Raw genomic sequence first — 6,306 nt, 5'->3', positions numbered from 1 at the left:
GCCACTGCTGAGGACACGGGTTTGAGCCCTGGTCCGGGAAGATTCCACATGTCACGGAGAAACTAAGCCTGTGCGCCACAACTACCGAGCCTGCGCTCTAGAGCCCGCGAGCCACAACTACTGAGCTTGTGTGCCACAACTACTGAAGCCCACGCGCCTAGAGCCCGTGCTCCACAACAAGAGAAGCCACTGCAATGAGAAGCCCACGCATCGCAACAAAGAGTAGTCCCCGCTCACCGCAACTAAAGTCTGAGCGCAGCAACGAAGACCCAACACAGCCAAAAATAAAGAAATTAATTAATTAATTAAAAATTTAGGAAGAAAAAAGGGGGAGAGTGAGAAAATCCTGGAAGGCAGAATTAGGAATTACTGATAGGGATTCACCCTTTCACCCTCAGGATGACAGTGATGAGTTAAAACCCAGAAAAGCAGGTGATATTGAGGGTAGTTATTACAGGAAATGGTTGTAACTGGGGTCTGGTCCTACAGATGAATTAAGCTCAGTGGCTTTCACCACATCCACAGCTAGCTTTGTTTGAGAAGTATTCTCTTAAAGTTGATGGTTAAATCTTATTTACAGGCCTGGATTCATAAGATTTAGCCAATTATATGACACAAAGAGCAAAGGACCTAACCTGAAATGTCCATTTCTTTGTCTCCTGGAGTGCTTTTCACAACCTCTGAAGACAGGGAATCACCATCTGGAGGCCCAGCCCAGGGCCAAAGCTGGTGGTCGATAAACATTTGGTAAATAAATAAGCAAATGAATGAATCAAAGAATAGACCCTGGAAGAATATAAAGCTACTTTTGAGATATCCCAAATGTTTGCATTAATACTTTTCAACTATATACTTTTTGAAGAATAAATATAAATGCATCTAAGTATTACTGAATTCCCAATAGTGATTTGCGATTTTGAATTTTTCTTGATCAACAATTATCATGGTGGGAGGGGGCTCAGAAAATTTTTCTAATATTAAAAAATGATGCTGGGAATTCCCTGGCGGTCCAGTGGTTAGGACTCCGTGCTTCCACTGCTGGGGACACAGGTTTGATCCCTGGTTGGGGAACTAAGATCCTGCATGCCATGCAGCACAGCTAAATAAATAAATAAAATGTTAAAAAAAAAAAAAAAAGATCCTTCTACTTGAAAGGACTGGGAACATTTATTTGCTCCGAGATGCTTCTGTATCGGTTTCTAGCAGAACTGCTTAACACCTTCTAGACAGAGCTGCTGTGAGAGTCACAAGGTCACTGCTGCCCTACTTTCAGATGGTCAGAAAGGTCTCATGCCATGCTCTCTCAGAGCCGATTCACACAAAACGAGTGGTTTATTTCTTATAACCCGCCCAATTGTCTAGCCTGATCCTGTGTTTCCAAACTATAACATTCTAATGCTACTTAAAGCTCAGATCGCCACAATCACAATCTGAATGTTGTCCAAAAGCAATTTTTGGTCCTTAATCAATTGCCACAAATTTTAGTATTAGATGAAGCACCAAATAACATGTAACCATCTGTTTTAGACTGTGCCAAAATCTCACTGAAAATATGCCCTCTTCTAGAACAAGCTGCTCAGCAGAAATTAACGACAAAAAAAAATTCATCACTTTTCTTCACTACAGGGCTGGTATATTTAATAAGGAGTATGGCAATTCAGTTTATTCTGCTTCCAAAGCAAGTAGTCAACTGTTTACTGACATTCTGGTGTGAGCCAGACACTGACTTTTCTCTACCAGAAATCATTTTTTGATAGATCCCATTGCCTTCTTCTGCCTGACTTAAAGTGTCCAGTATTATAGCTCAGTACCTGCTCAGATACAAAATCTTTCATTTGGGTTAGGAAAGAGGATGTATACTTATCTTAGAATTCTTAGCTAACAGGCAATTTCAGCAACATTTAGATGACATTTAGTGGGAAGACGGCCTTCATAAGATTGTTGGGTGCCCATACTTCCTAAGAAAGATCTCTGACAAAGCAAAAAGTCCATGGCTGTAACTGGTGGATAAAGATTCAACGGTGAATCTGCATATATTATTATTTTTAAAATTCAGCAGTATTTACTGACTGTTAATCAGGACTGTGCCAGGAATGGCCACTCAGAGACAATTAAGACATAGTTCCTGTTTCTGAGGAGCTCACTGTCTAGCAGGGGACATGGGTTTATGTGAAGAATGGATGGTATATATAAAATTACAATACAGTGACAAACGCTACAGCAGAATTAAGTCCAAAATGAAAATGGAATCACTAAGAGTGGTGTGAATAGTTTTCAGGCGTGCTCAGGGAAGGCGTCACAGGGATTATTTTTGCAGAGCCTGGAACAATACAAAGTTTTCCGGGAGAATAAAGGTTAGGGGAATGTGGATGGAAAAGAGAAGGATGAGTATTCAAGGCAGGGAAAATCATTCATGCAAGGACAAAGAAAAGCCCAAGGAGAGCAGCCAGGGCCCAAGTGGAGATCAGCAGATAAGACTGGACAAGTAGGCTAATGTGAGATCAGGGCCTTGGATGGCAAGCTAAGGAGTTAAGATCCTGTCAGGTGGATCATGGGAGGTGACAGGATTAGATCTGCTTGAGAAGGAGGGCTTGGAGCAGTCAGGTGGTAGGAGACCATGTTAGGCGCGGGGGCTGTTGTGAGGGCGTACCTGTCCCAGAGGCTGATGGGGACAGAGTGGGCCTGCTTGGGGCCCACCAACCCAGAGATAAGCAGGTGCTGCTGGTGCCAAGACCCGGTCTCCTGGAGATAAACACTAGAGCAGTGGTCAAGGGGCCCAGATAAGCCCTTGGCCTTTGGAACCCCTCTCTAGGTTACTTACATTCAAAATTTAACACCCAGGGCACCAGCAGGCAGAATAGGGTTTACTCTGGACATTCTGAACCCAACAGAGCACGTGTAGCTTAGTGGCCCAGGACTCGGGCTGCCTGGGTGTGAATCCTGGCTGTTGTCAGTGTCCTCCTGCTGGACAGCGATGGCATTAGCACCTGCCTCACAAGGTGGGTGTGAAGGTGAAGGGTCAGCCCATGAAAAGTGCTTACAACAGTGCGGAAATCAGTAGGCCCACATAAATGTAAACTCTGTTAAGGAGCAAGCATGCAAAAAAAAAAAAAAAAAGAAAAAAAAGGGCTTCCCTGGTGGCGCAGTGGTTGAGAGTCCGCCTGCCGATGCAGGGGACACGGGTTCGTGCCCCAGTCCGGGAAGATCCCACATGCCGCGGAGCGGCTGGGCCCGTGAGCCATGGCCGCTGAGCCTGCGCGCCCGGAGCCTGTGCTCCGCAATGGGACAGGCCACAACAGTGAGAGGCCTGCGTACCGCAAAAAGAAAAAAAAAAAGGAGCAAGCAGTTGGTTGATTGTACTAGGTGAAATTAAAGCTGCTCTGGTGGGAAGGTGGAGGGGGGTCATGCTCCTTTCCCCTCCCCTTTTCTTGGCATAGGCCTTGAGGGGAATTTTCTACCAGTTTGAAAATCACTGGACTCTCCATTCCTGGGGTTAATTTCTTCACATTATTTCCTGAACCCTAGGAGTTCAAGCAGGGTGAGCTACTGATGCCAGGCCTGGAGTAGTCTCTGGATGGAGTCTCTATTTCTCCAAAGACAGCAAAGTGCACGAACCTAAGGGACATCCAGTGAGTCACCCACCACCTAAGTGTACCAGGATAATCTGGCCTAGGTCCTTGCTGCCCGACGTTAGAAGCCATGCTCAGTGCCCCGCAGGTGGAGAGGCACAACTGTGCATATCTCAGACACAGACATCCCTCCTGGCCCAGGAGGTAAGGCCTTAGAGAGGGTTTTTTCTGAGGAGGAAAGAAAAAGCATCTCCCCAGCAGAATAGGAAGCTGTCATCCTTTCCTGCTACATAAGGTGGCCTGGGAGAAACAGACTGTTATGAGGAATAAATGAGTTAATGCAAGTTAAATACTTAGCATATGTTAAGCATGCAATGGACCTTCACTTAGGGCTGTTATTTATAGTCTGCAACCTCAATTCTTCTTACACCTATTGAAGTAGGTACAGTGTTCAGTGGGTTGAGTGGGTGTTCAGAGCCCAATAAATACATAGAACTGCATTAAAAAAAAAAAACTCTCCAAGAAAAATTCTCTGTATCTTCATATTGTGAGCAGACAAAAGATATTTCACACATCATGACACACTATATAAATGAGGTAAAAAAGTAATCCTTTCTAGTCTGGTTCAAGGTCACTGCTATCATTTTAAAGCCTTCAATTTCTATTCAGCCAGATCCTGCAGGAATTCTAGGAGCGTTTACAGATTGGCGTCCATTCACCATGAGTGGAGTGCTGTGCAGCTGAGGAGCTTTTCAAAGAACCCTAACAAGTGAGATTTTATCCCAGCATGGATGACCCCAAATTAACAAGACAGGGGCAGTTCTAGAGGCAGCCTTTAGCCTCTATCAATAAAGGTTAGCTATTATATTAGACAGACTATTATACTCTGGGGAGTAACAAGTATCTCATTAAGTTATAAAAACATTTAATGGCTTTAGTACTGTTTTATTTTGGAATATGAGGAAGAAAAAAATAGAACGCACAATTTCTACGGTCTAAAACCCACTATTTTTATAACGTTCATTTACCTACAATACTGCTTATGAACTATCTTGGTTTTATAGCGCCCACATACTCCCTTGAAGGACAGCTGTGACTCTCCTGTAATGGCATCAAGTTACTTGCAGTGGGACAAGAAAGTGATGGAAGATTATAAAATCAGATGGTTGTTTTGATTCGAACTAGTAAAACCAGTTCAGAAAAAGACTATAAGACTTCTCTCTCCACCTTCACTCCCCTTCTGATTTCTCATTATGGGAAAAAAATGCCATTTGTTCCTATCTTCATTCACCATACTCTAAACACAGGACACTGAGCAAGTTTTCTTAAAAAGAACACAAGATAGAGATGGAAGGGTACAGAGTTCTTATCTTTCATGTTCTGCACTGAGAAAGAATAAGTTCAACAAGCTTACCTCATTTCCTGTTGCTGACCTGCTAACTGGTCCATTGACTGTGGGCAAATTCTGGAGCTGTACACCCTCCAAGGTGCCCAGGCGCGGAGACTGTTCTCAAGAAATGCTTCGGTGGTTTGGTGGGAAGCAGTCCCTGATCTAACTATGAGGAAATCTAAATAAACTGCACAGGTGTTACATGCTCCATCTGGATAACACCCCTCACATTCCACCCCACTTCTGTTCCCAAATACAAATGAGCCACTTCATCTTTTTCCTTTCTCTCAATAAGAAACGGTGCTTCTCATCTTCACACACAGAGGTCTCTGCCCCTGCAGGAGCTGTATGGGAAAACATGCTTCCTAGGTGGGCTGGACTGCAGGTAACCAGAGGCCTCAGCAGGGTACCCAGGAAGGGTAAAAGTAGGGGTTGGAGGGGTCACCATGCTGCAGCGCCTGAACTGCTTGCCCTTGCTCAGGGTGGACCAGCCCCACCTCAAAAAAAGGGCAGAAATGGTTCTTTTGGACTTCTTCCCATACAGAGAATGGCTAAGCTAGCTGAGGCAATCTGTAGCTGGCTTCAAAATCAGCAGTGGGGAGGGGAAAAAAAACCCTCACAACAAACAGTGGTAACAGAAGGTTTGTGTGGGAAGATGGTTAAGTTTGGTCTAAAACAAGCAGTGTCTCTGGTAATGAGCTGTTGTTAGGAAATACGTGGGGCCCACAGTGCCTGCGGCACTTTTAAAGAGCACTATTGCTGCCTCTTGAGGGTTTTCTTGGCGGGCGGGGGGGAGAGGGAGGGGGGTAGGGGAGGGGAAAGTGAGGTGAAGCAGAGACCCAACTAAAGAGCATGGAGGCATTGCGGAGCAGTGGAAAAACCACCTCCGTGTGTTGTAGCCAGAAATACTGCTTTTGAATCTCAGCTCCACCCCACAGTCGCAGAACCACGTTTGGTAACAGACCTACCTCCTCTGAATCACAGCAGGCTCACATGTGAAACGAGTATACCCAAGGCATCATCTGGGGTTCTGGCAGGAAAACAGATCCATACTCAGCTGGGGGGACTGAGGAGAGTTTCGTAAGGGACTATTTACAAAGGGTACGGGCAGGGGGTTAAGGAACTCCTATGAGGACACTTAAGCCCCCGAGGGCCGGCAAAACAGGGAGTCAGACCAACCCTCAGCTTGAAAGGACAAGAGAAGGGTGTTGCTACCCAGCCCTGAAGCTGCCTGACAGGAGCTGGGGCCTAGGCAGAGGAGCCCATCTGCTGTCCACCCACACCTGGCAGAAAGGAGCCGGGAGAGTGAATGCCCTGCCTTTTTGCTCCTCCCATCCGCCTAGCTCC

The sequence above is a fragment of the Stenella coeruleoalba genome (genome assembly GCF_951394435.1).
Source record: "Stenella coeruleoalba genome assembly, chromosome: 7".
NCBI classification, from domain to species: Eukaryota; Metazoa; Chordata; class Mammalia; order Artiodactyla; family Delphinidae; genus Stenella; species Stenella coeruleoalba.
Note: the sequence above shows the minus strand (reverse complement) of the source record.